General features: G+C 36.6%; 1 pseudogene; it reads left to right on the top strand.

The window, feature by feature from the left end:
• Positions 1-8,249: 8,249 nt before the first annotated feature.
• Positions 8,250-17,817, top strand: LOC149243774 (lipase-like PAD4; annotated as a pseudogene).
• Positions 17,818-19,103: the final 1,286 nt, after the last annotated feature.

Raw genomic sequence — 19,103 nt, 5'->3', positions numbered from 1 at the left:
TTACGCAGAATTTTACAAGGTCCAATTTTTTTGAATTTTAGCTTATTATATTCACCCTTAGGGAATCTTTCTTTGTGTAGATGCACTAGAACTTGATCCCCTACATTAAATTGTACCTCCCGTCATTTTAGATCTTCTTTCTGCTTTTACCTTTGACTATTGTCCTATAATTTTGACTTCACGTGCTCATGTAGCTCGTTAATTGCTCTTGCAAAGTCTTCCCTATCAGCACTTCTTCTTTCTAACTGTCCCAAATCTCGTAGCTCATGCACTCCTCGGGGATGCATTCCATATAAGATCTAAAAAGGACTACTTCCTGTGCTTCAATTCGGTGAATCGTTGTAAGCAAATTCCACTTGAGAAAGTACACGATCTCACATTCATGAATTCTCCCCAACTAGACTCTGCAGCAGGTTTCCTAAGCTTCTATTTGCTACCTCTGTCTGCCCATCAATTTGTGGGTGATAAGCGGAGCTGAAATTTAACTTCGTATCCAAATTTTCCCACAAGGTGTGCCAGAAATGTCCTATGAATTTCACATCCCTGTCGAAAATAATGGACTTGGGTAAGCCGTGCAGTTTGACAACTTTAGTGAAAAACAAGTGTGTTACATGGGTAGCGTCACTAGTTTTCCTGCAAGGGATGAAGTGTGCCATCTTTGAGAATCAATCCACCACCACCATGATGGAATCAAAACCCCGCTGTGTTTTTGGCAGACCTAGGACAAAGTCCAGACTGACTGAATCCCACGGTTTGTTTGGAATAGGAAAGGGTGTATACAACCTCATGTTCTGACTGTGCCCTTTTGCCAACTGACATATCTTACACTTGGTCACATATCGCTACATGTCTCTTCGCATCTTCAACCAGTAATAGAAATGACTGAGCTGATCCAAGGTCTTATCAATGCCAAAATGTCCAGCTAGACCTCCACTATGTTTTTCCCGGATGATGTTCTCCCTCATCGAACATTCTGGAACACACAGCGGTCCTCCCTTGAATAGCAGCTCCTCCTACAAGTTATAGTCCAGCCATGGACTATTGTTCCTAAACAAAGGATTCTGGCAGGCTTCATAAGGCTCCTTGAAATCTGCATCTGTTTGATACAAGTCCTTCAGGTGTTCAAATCCCAACACTTGTATCGTGTTCTCCTATAAGAGTAAAACTCTTCTTCTTAGTGCATCTGCTACTTTATTCATTTGACCACTGATATGCTTCAATACGAATGTAGAAATATGCAAGTACCCCACCCATTTTCTGTGTTTGTGATTCAGCTTATGTTGCTGCATAACATACTGTAATGTAGAATTATCATAAAACAAGACAAACTCATTACCCAGTAGATAATGTCTCCAATGCTTTAAGGCTTGGACGATGGCATAAAACTCCTTGTCATAAGATGTATACTTTTGTTTTCTTTCATTTAATTTTTCACTGAAATAGGTTGTTGGTTTGTCTTCCTGGTCAAGTACGGCTCCAATGGCTATACCACTGGCATCACAACAAACTTGGAAAAGTTTATTGAAGTCAGGAAACCTCAAAATTGGCCTCTCAATGATCTTCTTCTTCAATATCTGGAAGCTCTTCTCTGCAGCTTCAGTCCAATGAAAAGGCTGACTTGCCTTTTTTATAGTATTGAACATAGGTGTCCAAATTCCACTAAAATTCTTTATAAACTTGCGATAGAAACTTTCCAACCCATGAAAACACCGAACTTCGAACAGACTCTTAGGGGATGGCCAACAAAGTATAGCTGCAACTTTTTCTGGGTCCATTTTCAGCTCATTTTCTGCAATCACAAAACCCAAATAGACTAACTCATTCTGAAAGAAAGAACATTTTTTCAAATTTATAAGCAACTTGTTTTGCTACAACTTCTCTAGAACATATTGAACATGTCGAAAATGTTCTTCCTTGGTGTTGCTGAAAATCAGTATATCGTCAAGATACACAATCACGAATTTCCCAATGAACTCCTTCAACATCTCGTTCATCAGGTGCATGAAAGTACTAGGGGCATTACTCAACCCAAATGGCATCACCATCCATTCATACAGTCCTTCATTAGTTTTGTAAGCTATTTTCCATTCATCCCCTTCTCTTATTCTAATCTGGTGGTATTTGCTCTTCAGATCTATCTTCAAAAAATATGCTGCTCCACTCAAGAAATCCATCATGTCATCCGTTCGTGGCAATGGAAACTTGTACTTGATAGTGATTTTATTTATTGCTCATGAATCTATACACATCTGCCACTCGCCTCCTTTCTTGGGAGCTAAAATTGTCAGAACTGCATAGCGACTTAAACTTTCCCGTATCAAGCCTTTGTCCAACAATTCCTGTACCTGCTTCCTGATCTCTTCGTTGTCCTTGGGACTCATCCGATAAGCAACTTTGTTTGGTAAACTAGCTCCAGGGATGAAATCTATGTGATGACTGATACTCCACTTTGGTGGTAATTTATCTAGTAAATCATCCACCACAATGTCACTGAATTCTTGGAACAAATCTTGGATTTCTTCAGGTAAGTCAGAAATTTCAGTGTGCAACAACACTGCTCTCGGTCTCCTTACAACAACATACTTTACCTTATCATCTTCAATTTGTTTTAGAAATTCTTTTCCACCCACCAACAACACTTTTGTCCCACTAGTTTCTGATGTTTCTTCTTCCTTGATGGGTACTAGTGTATGCTTAATCCCATCCTTAACAAACTTGTAACAATTTGTTTTCCCGTCATGAACAACTTTTTGATCATACTGCCATGGTCTACTAGTAGAATATGACACACATCCATGGGCATGATGTCACAAATCACTTTGTCCCTATACTTGCCAATATGGAATTCCACCTCACACTGCTCATCAACTAGCAGTTGGTGACCCTTCTGTAACCAAGACACCTTATAGGGAGTTGGGTGCTTCAACCTTTTCAAACCCAATTTCTCCACTATCTCTGTTGCAACCAGATTATCAGTGCTCCCACTGTTTATAATCAATTTGCAGCATTTTCCATGTGACTTGCACACAATCCAAAATAATGCCTTTCTCTCGGTTTGTTCAGCTGTCTCCTTTGCCGGTTTCAGCAATACCTTATTCAAGACTAAGGCCTCTCCTGTCTTTGATACATTCTCTACCTCTTGGGGTGGTGCCTCCGCTTCCTCTGTTTGAGCAACATATGCTCCTCTTTGTCCAGCCTGTTCACCTTCAGGACACTCAAAGGACCTATGCCCCCACTTGTGGCACTTGTAACACTGGTAGGCAGCTCCTCTGCCCTTGCCATTTCCCTTTCCTCTCTGGTATGGCCTTCCTCCCCTAGTGTTACCTTCCCTTTCTGTTGTCCCTGAGGTGTTTGAATTGCTTCCCTCTTCACTGTTGTTGGCAGTCCTTCCTTTGCCAAAGGATTGTCCTTTCCCTCTGCTAGTTCCACGCCCTCTCCTGGCATTCTGCTTCCTTGCGATATTTTCTTCTACCTTTAAGGCACTCTAGTATGCTTCCTCTGTGGTTTGTGGAGAAACAATACTTATCTCGTCTAATATCTCCAGCCTTAGGCCATTCACAAACCTTATTGTCTTTTCTGGGGTGTCTTCAGTATAACCAGCTCTAAGATTCACCTGATAAAATTCTTCGGTATATTCTTTCACCATCATTCCTCTCTGTTTCAAATTTTGCACCTGCCGATACAGAGCAATCTAGTAATATTTGGGCAAAAACTTACCTTTCATCTTGGCAACCATTCTGGTCCACTTCTTAATGGGTAACTTATTTAATGTTCTCCTCTCTGCTTGGACATTGTCCCACCATTAGGCCATGTGTCCTTTCAACTTGGTGGCAGTGAATTTAACTTTCCTATCTTCGTTGATCTCCTCTCATTCAAAGTATTTGTCTAACTCACTAATCCAGTCCAACAACAATTCTGTGGACAAACTACCATCATAGTTTGGAATCTTAGGCTTTGGCTTACTACTAGCCAACAAAACTGACCTTAACAATTTGATTTCAGGTCCTTCCTCATCTGATCCATATGTCATAACTACAACTTCTTCATCATTGTTGTCCCCTACTTCTGGATCCCTTCTCCTTCCTGCTTCTACTGCCGCCAAACGGGCATTCAAGATCCTAAACTCTTCTCTCAATCCTTCATCTACTACTCTTCGAATAGTTCTGCAATGACCTCTTCTTCCGGATTCCATTTTGTAAAGAAAAACAAATAACTGTAACCTACTCTAATACCAAAATTTGATGGGACCAACCCTTTACACCTGCAGATTAATAATTAACTGCTGATTGATTTATTATTAACTTTGTGGTTGGTTGAATTTATGGCGATGTACTATGGTTTAATTGTTTTTAGGACAAGTGTCCTGACCTTGGTGCTCATTTCTTCCTACCCCTTAACATACCTACGAAACCCTAAGCCAGGTCATTTCACTGCTATTTCACTGTGCTACTTGCGAGGTGAGGTCTCTGGTTCTTTCACTCTACTGCTCTGTGAAATGAGGGTTCTAGCTCTAGTTGCTTTACAAAGGTTTCGTTTCACTAACCCTGGGCATGAATTCCTATGAGCGTTTCCACTTGTGTATGATGTCAATGCTTCCTGTTCTGTGCTCGTTTTCAAGGCTCTAGGTCTAGAACCCTTGGTCTCGGTCTCTGGTTTCAGTGTTGCTCAGCTTTGGTTACGTTATCAGTTGTAGGCTTTTGTTATACGTTTTTGTTCTCAATGCACTTACTCCACTGTTTGATTATTCGCTTGGTTTTGATCACAGGTTATGGTTGTGGAGCGGCTCGGCTCTCGGCTCTCATTTGGTGGTTATCCAAAGGTAAGTCCTCTCTCTGAGCTAGTCTTTTCTGACTCGCTTTCTTCCATCGTTGACTGTTCTTTCTCCTTGTGGGCAGTGAGCACTTTGCGACCATGACCTTGTTCTATGGTTTCTTCCCTTTTGCACAGGCTCGGCTCTTTCGATAAGTTCTTTTCGAAACCCCTTCCTCTACTTTCAAACCTGTAACTTTTGGTCCCGTTCTGCTGGCTCTAATGGCTAGTTTTGCTAGCCATGCAGGTGTGCAACTAAACTCTTGTTTATTGACCTCGTGCCCTGGCTCCTACACTTGAACTGGGTAGGGTCGCTCCTAGATATTTTCCCTGCTTGTCTGTTTGAGGTGTTTTGTTGTTCGTGGTATTCTATGGATTTGTAGTCGAGGGTTTGGCTTCGGCCTTACTATGGTTATAGCTTCGCTGTGTATTTATGTCCCCGCTATTTAACTTATGTTTGTAATGATAACGGTCTTGTGGTGACCTCGCGGTGGTTTTTGGCACTGTCGACTCTGTTTTATAACTGGTGTCTAAATATTGGACTGTGGATGTTCAATATATATATATATATATATATATATATATCTATATTTATACAATGATTTCTATTGATAATAATTTGTAAAGGAAATTGATATGAGTTCGGTTTTGTACCTGTAACTTTTTTTCTTGGGTGTTCCTCTGACAATGGCACTCTTGTTTCTTCTACAAGCCTGCTTCATTATCTTGCTGAACTTGCCCGGGTGCTCTTTTTTTTTTCTTTTGTGCTTACTGTTCATTGTCTGTCATCATTATGCTATGGAAAAGAAAATGAATTTAACTGAATTACGCAGAAAATACTTAAGCTGCAATATATATATATATGGGTTCAGATGTATTTGTTCGTTAGAATGTTTCCTTGTTTTTGTCTATTCAATACTATGATGGTTAAAAAGATTACAGTAGCTGTTTCCTTTCTCTGTTTTGTAAAGATCACTAGACAGTTATCAAACTGCCAGTAGTTAGTTTTGGTTATTTCTGGATAACTGTCCTTTCTTGATTGTAATCTAAAAGTAAAGTTTAAATAAAACTAAAAATAAAAAGAACGTAAGAAAAAACTAACAGTGGGCTGAGACAGCCATTCCTAGAAATTTAAATGAAAATAAAAAAAAACTAACTGAAACATATATGTTTGCAAAGACGAACACTCCAGCCATGACCTCCTTGAGCTAGATGCTCCTGCATCGGACCACCTCGTTACGCTTAGGATCATTGTGGAGGAGTGCCGCAATGATAAATCCAATCTCTTTTGTTGCTTTGTGGACTTTAGAAAGGCTTTCGATACGGTTCCTAGAAACAACCTTTGTAATATATTAGAAGAGCTAAAGGTTCCTTTTGAGTTGAGAGCTGCCGCTATAAGGTTATACAAGAATGTAATTACCAAGTTAAAGAGCAATGAGGGGTGGATGAAAGATATGAAGTGTAATATCGGAGTTAAACAAGGTTGCCCCTTGTCCCCTACCCTATTTGGTATTTACATCAACAAGCTCGAAGGTTGTTTAGAGGAAACAGGATGTGCTAGCATGATCTTAGCTAGGATAGTAATCATCCTTCTTCTCTATGCTAACAATATTGTTCTTCTCACAAGGTGCCCATCTGATCTTGATAAGCAACTTATACTTCTTAGGGATTTCTGCTCTACCATGGGTATGATTGTTAACACTGACAAAACAAAAGTTATGACTATCAAATCCAAGAAGGACACTTACGCTAATTTTATGTATGACAATAGTAGCTTGGAGGAAGTGTCTTCCTACAAGTACCTAGGAATTGATATTCATCACAAGCTCAACTGGAACTATAGCATTGAGAAAAGGATTAATGGGGGATGGAAGGCTTATTTTGGTCTTGAAAATAATTGTAAAATGGCAAACCTTGTAATGTGGGATAGAAAGAAGTTCCTCTTTGAAACTTTAGTCACTCCAGTTATCTTATATGGATGTGAGGTTTGGGGTTGTAGCATCTCTAGAGAATCCTAGAGAAAGATTGAGCAAATCCAAAAGTGTTTTATAACGTATAACCTAAAAATTAAAAGAAACACACCCTATCCTATTCTCCTTATAGAAGTGGGTCTTCCCCTATCGAGAGCCCAGCTATGACTAGGCTTCTGTTGTACAAGCACAAACTCAATAAAATAGGAGACCATAGACTTCCTAAGCTAGCTTTCAATTCTAGCCAAAACCACCTAAGGCTCAAACGAGGTTGGTATAAAGACACCAGGACTTGGCTAAACCATTGGGAGATCGACGAGAATGTTGCATTGCAAAACATTAATAACATTAAAAATATTGTTACTTCTAAGTTCAAAGAAAAAATGTGGTGTGAGAAATATTTAGCAGCTAAAAGAAAATTAAGATATTATAAGGAGCTCATCAACCCCACCCTAGAAGATCAAAAGTATCTCTCTGTTTTAACTAGCTCAAAGAAGAAAATTAATATAGCCAAGATTAGAACGAACTCTCATGACCTCCATAGTGAAACAGGTTGTTGGGTAGTTCCTAAAACACCATGGATGGAAAGGTTCTGCCATCTCTGTGAGAATATGTGCATTGAGGATGAAAATCACTTCCTCTTAGAGTGCCCCATGTACAACCACATTAGATCTCAGTTTCAAAATCTTTGTTGCAATACTGACCTTCCTAGCCTTTTAAGTTGTGAAAATTACAGTAAGCTCGGGAGGCTTCTCTCCAAACTTTTTGAGGGTAAAAATAAAATCTTAAATCAAACAAAATAATTCGTTTCTTTAGGTCCGATGGACCAAAGTTTGGTCTCAATAGACGTTAACCACCATCATTATCATATATAGCTTTAGTAAAAATAATTGATAAAAATTATATATATATATATATATATATATATATATAGATATATTATGGGTTGAAATTTGATTTGATTTAATGCTTAATAAATTTGAAATTAAAATCAATTTAATTTTTACTTAACAAAACCTTCCCTCATTTATTGAAATTAAATTAATATGAAGAAAACCATTATCTATTAAAATATGTTTGACCGATTTTTTTTGTGATTGATTCTGTGTTACAAGTATTTAAATATATAAAAAATACACATATCGCTATCTTCAAATAAAATATAATTATTTTATAATTGATTTTCTATATCAAATAGACAAGATCTTGGAGTCCAGCCAATAATAATAAACAAATTACGGACAACATAATTCCTAATAATTCCCTTCCTTTTGGGTAGCCATAGTGAATAATTTTTTCCTCCTCGGTCCACCCATTCACTACTTTCACGAGTGTGCACAGGTCTTTCAATTTATAATAATCTAAGATGGCACTCTATTCACAATTGCCTAAAAACTCCGTAGTCATTAAATTTCTCGGGGCCTCCCTATTCCAGGATATTTCCTCGTCCTGAAAATATGTGGACTTATTGAATTTAGCTCGGGACCCACCCATTAAAAATATTGGAGTCTTTTTTCCTCTGTACTTCCACGATATTACTCAGTTCCTTCCATTTTTATATTTCTAGGATATTACTCGGCTCCTTCCATTTCTATATAAAGAAAGAACCCATTGTGTATTTTCAGCTCTGAGATCCGAGACCATTGTGAAGTAAATCCAGTAGCAATAGCAGGCCATGGAATCAGAAACGAAAACTCCACAGTAAGCATGAGCTTCGACAATCGTTTTCTCTTCTCTTGGCACGATCTGCTTGTTTTTGTCATAGGCTTCCCTCTGTCAATCTTGAAATTAATTTGTCAGTATGGAGGCTGGGTATTTTTTTTCCATTTATATTCATTAACTTCAACACCTAAGTTTTTCACTTATTTTAATTACATTTTTATTTATTTTAATAATACATTATTTTCAGTTTTTATTTGTGCATTATCATTACCATCAATTTTTATTTATGTTTATGTTCTGTTAATTTTTTTCATTCGCATCTTGGTTCTTCACATCAAGTAATCAGAGTAATGTTGTGTTTTTGTTAGATCTGGTCATCTCCCCCATTTCTCCTTATTTACCCAACTGTGTCCAACTGGCACATATAGTGTAAAAAATATAAGTTGACAAAAATTCCATGCTCACTTATCCATGGTCAACATTTCTCACCTTGCAAAGCTTTGCAATTTCTACCCATTTAATGCACACAAATCTAAATTCAGAAGGGCCCATTCCTGCACATAGAGCCTATATGGTGATGATTTACAGAAATGTTGATGCAGGTTCACTGTTGGTCAGGACATTGCGACTTTTCTTGTCTCATATGGACTACTGCGGAAGGTTTGGGAAGAGTCTCTTCATGCAAATTCAGAGGGCTTTATTGTGAATGAGTATGAAGATTTCGTATGTGTTGCTTTCGCTTCGTTTCAAAGAGTAGAAGATTTCATTGTCAACCAGAGTAGAAGATTTCATTGTCAACCAGAGTAAATGTGGAGAGGACAATATACAGACTGTTCAAAATGTCTTCTCTGGTTGCCTCAATCCAGCCCTCTTTCATCCAGGAGCTCTTACGCTGTTCCTCCATATGATGGAGAAAACTGATTTCCAAGCAAGGTAAATTGATATATCTATGTACAGCTTTAAGGACAAATTGACCTTAGTTTCTTAAAAACAGGGTTTACTTCATTAGGAGCATTTTTTTGAAATTCAAAAAGAAAAGTAACATTGTACTCTGTATTACATGATCAATCAGTTGCAGATTTACAAGGACTCCAAACAAAGGAAACTCAAACCATCATATTTGTGGGTCATTCCATAGGAGGGGCAATTGCAACATTGGCCACATCAGTTGCAGATTTACAAGGACTCCAAACAAAGGAAACTCAAACCCATCATATTTTTGGGTCATTCCATAGGAGGGGCATTTGCAACATTGGCCACATTATGGGTTCTGGAAAAGAGGCTAAGGCAAATCTCTCCCTTTTGTTTCACGTTTGGTTGCCCTCTGGTCGGGAATGAAAGGCTTGTTGAAGCAGTTGGGCGTGAGAATTGGAGAGGCAACTTTTGTCACGTGGTTTCCAAGCATGATATTGTTCCTAGGATGCTCCTTCCACCGATTGAGTCAATTGCTAAGCCCTTTACTACTATTTGTTCTTATTGGCAGGGCATAAATGTGCCTGATTCTTTAATTCAAGATGCTGCCAGGACTCTTTTGAATCATGCCCTTGTTTCTCCAAGCAGCCCATACAGATCTTTTGGCACTTACATGCTTTGCTCAAGTAATGGTGCAGCTTATGTTGAAAACGCTCAGACGGTTTTGGAAATGCTTCGTTTGATAATGCAAAGCCAACAAACTTCTTTTGAGGAGATTGTACAGGCCTGTGTTTCAGAGCACATAAGGTATGGTTCTGTTTTGGAGGAGGTTATGCAAAACTCCATAAGAGGGATACGAATAGTGAATTCCAGTTCAGAATCCTCTTACGAGATGGGTATTTCATAACAGCTGGAAGCTATTGGTGTTGGAGCTTTTCTGTGTCACAAGATTTGAATTTAAGGAACTCCCAGTCTTTACTGTGCATGTTGTTTTCCCTAGTTCAGGGCCTTTTAAGATTTGATATAAGGTTCCATTGTAGCACTCTCTTTATCTGCACTTTTGAATTTTACGTTTTTCGTTCAGGCATGCTAATTGATTCTTGGTGTTGTTGAAATGGTGATGATAACTTTGCACAGAATGATGGTGCACAGGGTGCCCTACGAAAAGCTGGAGAAATTGAAGACAGTTTCCTCAGAAATGTTGATAAGCTAGCTACTGAATTAAGCCAAAAGCAAAGTCTTATGGCAGAGATTGAATGGTATAAAGAGCGTTGTGAGAAGAACCGTGGCATCGGATATTATGATGTCTTCAAGAACCATGACATGAAGAGCGATATCGATGCGAATTTGCCTAGGGAAAAGCTCGGCAACTTTTGGGATGATATTATTGAAATGTGTGAGAATCACTAGTTGCCAAGTGATTTCCAATCAGAAAACTTGCTGGCACTACATACAGAAAACTTGTAGAGCCTCTCGATATTGCATTTTATTATCGCATGTCTAAGGGTAAACGCAACTATCTTTCAGATGGAAAACCCAAACGCCATAAAGTTTTTCAGGAATGGATGGAAGCGAAAGAAAAAACTGGCAGTTCAAGAGGTCAAAGAAGCCGCGGCAAGCCTGCGTCCCTCACTGTGGACTCGTGCTTTTGGGGATATGTAGAAGAGGCTTGGAAAGACCTGGAAAATCTGAAACAAGGCCAACACGAAAGCCTACAATGTCTTGGAGAGTTTGAAATGTATGTGACAACCATGAACGACGCTCTCAAAATTTCTGCAGATGTTTTCTTCAAAGGAAGCAGATTCATGACATGGTCGGAAGAATGGGAAAAATACAACAAAAATCAATCACCTGATTGGAAAACGTACGAGAGAGATCAATGGAGGCCACGTTCCGAATCGAGCTCTCCAAGTAACATTTTCAGCATTAGCGGGTAAGCTAGACTTATTGTTTTCTAGGGTTTAAAGTGTTGGGGAGAGAAACTTCGCATTTCGTAGTGTCCATAATAATAAAATACTAATTTAGTAATTTGTAAGTTATTAAACGTTACAATAAAAAAACCTTTCATAAAATTTGAAATATTATTGATACATTATTATTATAATTGGTTGGTAATTGTTATTTTTTATTTTTATTTTTTATATTATTACGGCGTTTTTCTTATTGGAGTTGGGCACTTTAATCATTTTCTTAGTTAATCTTTTTGGTCGGATGGTTTAAATTGAAAGATACTAGTATATTCTCGTAATCGTCACTATATCAATGGATAGAATTCACCCCACTAACTTGCATGTCTAAATCACATGTTTAAAGCATACTTAAATTAATTTTTTACAAAGAATGATTAAAAATTTACTGTACCTCTTGTTGATAACCACGTATGTTGATTAGTGAGAAATGTATTTAAAAAAATTATAAAATATATATTCCAACCGGCATTGATTCTAAAACGTATGTCTGTTTACATTCTTAAACTTATGCGTCTTCAACCATTTGCCAAGTGTTTTTTCAGCTCTGAGAAATATATTTTAAACAAATTATAAAACATATATTCAAACCCGATTCTGAAACATATGTCTATTCACATTCTTAAACTTAAGCGTCTTCAACCATTTGCCAACTGTTTTTTTTCCAAAGAACAGGGGTCCATCAATTTCACCATTCCACCCATCGTTCCATTAATCCGCAATGGAAATAACTCTCCCCCTCCATGACCGATCTTGAGCGTTTCAAATTGTCATTAACCCCATTCCATATATTATAATCAAAAGCTCCGTGGATGCATGCATTTCTTTGTTAGCACTTAAGGTTGTTGGAATTGTTGAAGGATTATTGGAATGCTGGAAGGATAACTCTCCCCCTCCATGACCGATCTTGAGCGTTTCAAATTGTCATTAACCCCATTCCATATATTATAATCAAAAGCTCCGTGGATGCATGCATTTCTTTGTTAGCACTTAAGGTTGTTGGAATTGTTGAAGGATTATTGGAATGCTGGAAGGATTACTCTGAAGATTTGAAGGGCTTCTCTCGACTTCTATCTGGTAAAAAAGGTGACAAATCTTTCATAGCCTTCCTTTTCTCTACCTACTATTTTTTTCAAGTTTTAGCATTGGAGAAAAGCTTTCTCAGTGATTGCATTTTTAATTGTTTCCATGCCCATGCTCTCGCGGCTGTTTCTGATAATTTGGTGTAGTTTGTATCTGATTGAATTATTTCCTAAATTCTGATGTTAAATTTCATTACATGAAGGAAAGAAGGAATGTGAGATATTGGGAAATGAAGTAGAAATGAAGTAGTTGTGGAGAAGGTGTAGAGAATCAAGTATGATCGAAGGATTCATAATGGATAGACAATAAGAGCCACCATTTCATCTTACAGGTATCTACAGATTTTCCTTTCATAATATTTTTCCACTTTGATTCAAATGAGATGACTAGCCCGTAGAAAAAAGAAGGGAATCGATTGTGTATAAATTCTTCGTGATATCACTAGCCCGTAGAAAAAAGAAGGTTCTAGTCTTTTTTTAAATGCTCTCCCAAAATTTATTACTTCTCTACCGTTGATCTTCTCCCGAAAGATCCAGCGGTTCACGGTAGATTTCAGGTTGACAAGACATACGGGGGTTAACCGCTCGATAGAGTGGTTTCCCCACACTCCTCCGCTACTACGTGTCCTCTGATTTGTGGAATCGGAGCCAAAACTCTCGATACCGCTTACCACTGCTTTGCCGCCCGAAATACCACTCGAGGTTATAAATTAGTGAACGTTTCAATAACACTTTTTCATAAAAGGCCTCAACACAACACTTTATAGAAATACAAAGGAAATACATTAAATTTCCACTCCGAACCATATAAGCGGATCTCAAAATTTATACATCCGCATTTATAAATATCGTCGGGTCCACTCATGGGCCTTCGCATTATCCTCCACCGTTGATCTGCTCCCGTAGATCCAACGCTTTACATTGGTTTCGGGTTGCCAACATGCATGGGGTTTAACCACCTGATAAAGCGGTTTCCCCACTCTGCTCGCTGCTACGTGTCAAACACTAAGTGGAATCGGGTGCTCACCCTCTGATACCACTTACCATTCTTCCTCCACCTGATAATCCGCTTACACTGTTTAAAAACCACTCCGACATGTTTTTGGGGTTTCTTCAGGTTCTGCTCCTTCGGTTAATTACTGCACACTCCGCCTGCATCTATGATATGCAGAATACACTACTCAGTCATAATTTGCAAGTAATTATGACTATTTTTTTGCATATCAATATTGTCTTTGTATTCATATTACTTTATGAATAAGTCTATATTATTTGTAAATATATTTAAATTACTCATAATTAACCTAATTAATTGTTCACTATAATTGTTCACTATTGAGAATGGTTTAAACATTTTTTTTAAAGAAATAGAATAATATAATTATATAAGAGAATAATGATATTTTTGGATTCATTATGATTCGTAATCCCTGAAACAAATCTTTTCAATTTTAGATTAAAACATTACATTCATAATTAAAACATAATAACTAAAATAACTACATAATTAATTCACTAAAATAATAACTACATAATTAATTCACTAAAATAACTACATAATTAAAACATATAACTAAAATAAATTCACTACTATACAAAATAGGTAGCCATGTGATCTTGAATCTAGAAAAAAAACCAAGTTGTTGACCAACTAGTTTTTATTAGTTCAAATTTCATTTTTACACAACCATTAACATTTCTTATCCTTAACAAAATGGAAAATTGTGTATGGTAAATTATGTATTTATGTTACTTTTAATTTTATTCGAAATAAAATATACTTAGTGAAATAACTACGTAATTAAAACATATAACTAAAATAAATTCACTACTATACAAAACAGGTAGCCATGTGATTTTGTTAGACAACCCATTAAGATCAAGTTATATATCATTATTTTTTTTAAACAATGGAGACATATAGAATTAATTGTTTTAGAAAACACATTTTGTTAATGGTTAAGAACATTTAAATTATAAATTACATTATTAAGTAAGAAATAGTATTTTAATAAATATTAAGAAATTCAAATAATTAAAAAAAGTTATAAATATATATAATTATGTTGAAAAATCTCACAAACATAAAACATATTGCATTTTTTGTTACTTAAATATTTATCATTGGTATTTAATTCTCACAGGAGTCAAATCTTCAGTTCCTTTATATCGGAACTCAATCACCCCACTTAAACCTTCTATCTGGACCTTAAACCTCCTCATAACCTTCATTATCCCTTTAACCACTTATATATGTAACCTTCCCTCTTTAAACATTTGCTACACATATATTTAACCCACAAAACCTTTTATCGGCACTATTTTCCTTATAAAACCATTTAAAAAGGAAAACATACGCAAACACACATTTTTCCACCTCGATATAGCCTCTGCACAGATATCGCTACCACATTTATCGGAATCCGGTATCGTTCCTCTGTGGCACACCACACACACACACACACACACACACACACACACATATATATATATCATCACCCCTTCCCCTCTGATATGCAACTATCAGAATGATAATATATGTTTTAGCCTTAAAAGACTCAGGAAACACATCTATTGCAAATACATGGAAATACGTTGAAATCCCACTCTGAACACATATAGCAGATTTCAAATTCTATGCACCCGCATATATAATTTTCGTCGGGTCCGTCTTCTGCTTCCTTTTCCACAACACTCTCCTCCGAACTCCGATCAACCCGATCTTCGATCTCTGATTTATCGCCATCGTGTATCGGCTATCGCTTAATCTTTATGCCTCACTCCTCAACTTTAAAACTCTGATCCGAAAAATGTTTCGAACTCGACGGGGTTCTAGGTTACATTCGATAGGGTTTCAGGTCTGACCATCCATTACATGTTGTAATGGCACTTCGGTCTTGCCTTTGAAAGATTGCAATGCGATCTGATTCTTCCACTCCTGCGATTTAATCCTGACCGTTGATCTATGAGATCTAACGACTACTGTGCATTAACACTTACTCCTCCGCTACTTTGTTACTTATGTTTTTCCACCATTTTCAATGCTTTTCTGTGGTTTTTTTTTTCTTCAAAGGTTCTTCCCCCATCACTATTCCGCTGCGACTCCCTCCTGGGCTTGACCTCTGTGATTTTTATCACTAACTCTGGACTTTACTTGATCTTTCGAATGGATTCAAAGATCCATTACGAACCTCTGGCTCGTTCTTCTCCTCTGTACTCCATCTCGACTCTGCCTGCAACCTCTATTACAGAACCTACGAGTTCACACAATAATCAATCATAAAATACTCGATTCACACATTTTCACACTCGGAATCGAATTCCTCTATATATAAACATGTAAACAGTTTATTACATAACGAGACTCTTTGTCTTGTGGCCAGAACTTGGATTACAATGATTTTATCTTGGGTTGAATGCTCCTGCATCAGACTCCCAAAGTAGAAAATATTCATGATCTCCTGATCATGTGTCTTCTGATCTTTGTCTTCCTCGATCCCATACTTTCTTTTGTAATTGCCCAAATTCCTTTACTCTAAATTTTCCAACCAATATTACAGCAATGTAATTTCTCTATGACACTTTATAAGTATTTCATCATTACTTATGTTTCCTACATTTATACACAAATTATTAGTTTGGAAATCATAAGGTTCAACAGTCTCAACTGTTGCTTCACATATCAGCTCTTCAAATTGAACTTCATCTCCTTCCACAAGAACTTGTTCCTGCGTTGTCACAGTTTCAAATATCAATGTATTATCAAATTCTTTCTGCTGCAATAAATCACTGCTTCTTTCATTTAAGAGACATTCTCCATCCTCCTTTACTTTAGAGTTTTTATCTTCTGAAAGATACTTCTCCATACTTCTAACAGCTTAAAAAGATTGGTCATCCTCTGTAAAACACTCCTTTGCTAGTGTTCCTTCTCCGAAGGTTAAATCCTTTGCGTAGGTTTCTTCCTTCTTAACATCTTTCGGTAGATGTCCTTCCTTCTTAGTGACTGTCTCAACAGCTTCCATGGCTATTTCCACTATGTCTATCATCATGGTGGATTTATGATCCATTACTATGTTTTCAGTTAACATAGTCTCAGCAAAATGGAAAATTGTGTATGGTAAATTATGTATTTATGTTACTTTTAATTTTATTCAACATTAAATTGTTTTGTTGATATTAAATGCCTTTTTTTTTACTGTTAGGTGATTTCACTGTTTCATCATGGATCCAACTATTTGGAGTTCTCTTCCATTCGAAGTTCTTGAACTTGTCTTGTTGTGGCTCCCTTTATCGGTTGTGATAAAGTTTGGCACTGTGTGTAAAAAATGGAAGAATGCTTTGCAGAACCCTTCTTTCTTTTTATGTTGCAAGAATGTCTCCACGAACAAATTTGGATTTCTTGTTCGTTTCCTCAATAGTGAAGACAATTGTTTTGTTGCTAAATACCTTAATCAGAATGGCCACATATATCAATTTCATTTGGGATTCATAGATTCAGGATACAAAGTAGAGTGTATTGTTGGACCAACGATGGTTTTATCCTTACCAACAGAATGCTCTCAAACACACAAATATTTTGTAACGAATCCATTTACAAAGGCATTTAAAAACATAGTTCCAATACGAATTGGAGACTCGGGGTTCTTTTCATTATTGGAAAATGTAAGTAGCAGAAAATATGACTGGGTTGTTCTAAAACATATCTATGATGGAATGCAGTCTGAATTTTATGTTTGTAGTAGTCTTCATAGGGTATGGCAAAGGGTTGTAGTTCCATTTGGTGGCACTTCACCCCCTAAGAATGTAGTGTTTTATAAAAGTAAATTGTTTTGGCTGTATCTCAACAAGTAGTACGAAGATTATCCTCGGTACGGGTATACAATCTACTGGTTTGATGTAATAAAAAATGAGTGAGGTTTTTCATTTGTTCCAATCAGTGACATAAATTGTGTGTCATTAGTAATATACATGAATCAGTTGATATGCCTTGTCAATGATGGGTCCACTTCTATATGGTCAATTGAAGAATTAAATCATTTCCAATTTGGTCAACCGTGTGTTGAACGAAGAATTGACTACTTTGAAGATGATTGGGGTTTCATATGGAAGTTGTTGGAAGAAATTTCTACAGATATAAATATCAAATGTCTTGGCTATCTTCCATTCCGAACAGTCCATGGTCTAGTTCTTATGTGAAACTGCAGTGAAGTTCCTTTCCTATTATATGACATGGTAACTCGCATCTGTTTTCCAATAGATATTGATAATTCAACTAATGAGCAAATGCCTCGGCTTTGGTACCCAGCATTGGAGGACTGCAATGATTTGATTGAGTATGGAGATGTTTTTGCAATCGCTGCCCGTATGGATTCTGTTGATGAGATTCCACCATTAGATATGGTGATGGATACTTAGGATATTAGTATTCTTAGGAGTTCTTATAAATAATTCCATTTTATATAGTCTCTGTGGTTGAGGAAAATATTTCCATTTTTGCCTCTATACATACTATGTGTCTTTATGGTAATACTTTAAGATTATGTTTGTATCGATCTTTGTGATATAAAATATTTAATATTGTTTCTGCTAAAGTTTTCTTATTTACATGTAAATGTTTCTCGATGTTATGCATTTTTTTTGTTTGTATAATTATAATTTCTATGGTTTATGTTATACATATTATTTGTATTGGTTTTTGTCATTGATTGTCAAACAATGTTATATGTTTATGTTCATTTTAATATTTATATTTATATTTTGATAGTATATATAGTTCCAAATTTTTAGATTCTTGTGTCCCAATAGTATGGGTTCCATTTTGATTATAATATGATACATGGAAATTTAGACTTTCTTGTTAAGCCATTTGGGAGAATTCATTTCCTTTTTTTTCCGTTTTTAAATTTTTTGTCTTTGTTTTTAGGCATTTGGAAAAAGCCTTATACATTTTGATAAGTTTATATGGTTGGAGAAAAATAACATATACACTTTTTATGTTCCATGTTTATGGTTCCATAATGAATATTTTATTATTCATTGTAGACATGTCATCTGAAGGCATAGGCATGCGTACAAGAAAAATAACTTTGTCATCACAATCACAATAGAGGTCTATTGAAAGTTGCCATTTACGGTATCAACAAAATAAGGATGCAATAAATGAGCATAGGAGAGCTACATATAACAGAAAAACGAGTGAAGCCACTCTTCAAAATGATTCTATAATTCCTTGTAAGTATCGTACTATGGATGATATAATGGAAAGAACATTTCCTGTTGATAGTTCATTATCAGGATATGCTCCTCCTCAGCATAATCTTGTTGTTCGATGCTCTTTTGAAAATGTTCATAACATTAGGGAAACATCTTGCAATCAGGAAGAACGCCATATTAATATTGTGGATGTAAATGTCCACCCTAACCCTTCTGTGTGTCCAATTGCATGTTCTGATGGCCAAAGGTTGCAAAACATCCATGGTGGAGATAATGATGACATTTTGTGTGATGATTTGCGTAATAGTTTACTTGGCCATTTTTTTGATAATTTGGATCCAGTTGCTCGAAACAAACGACCTTCAAATCCCGCTTATCAAAGTAATGTGCTCCCACCAAGTGAATCAGTCATCCCTGATAACATTTCACATGGCACAATGGAGGTAACACAATTATATTTTGATTTTCACTGCAATAATGTTTGTTCT

This window comes from Pinus tabuliformis, chromosome 8, assembly GCF_031772625.1.
Source record: "Pinus tabuliformis cultivar Carrire ecotype Pingquan chromosome 8, CPIR1, whole genome shotgun sequence".
Taxonomy (NCBI): domain Eukaryota; kingdom Viridiplantae; phylum Streptophyta; class Pinopsida; order Pinales; family Pinaceae; genus Pinus; species Pinus tabuliformis.
This window is presented reverse-complemented; position numbering and strand designations above follow the sequence as displayed.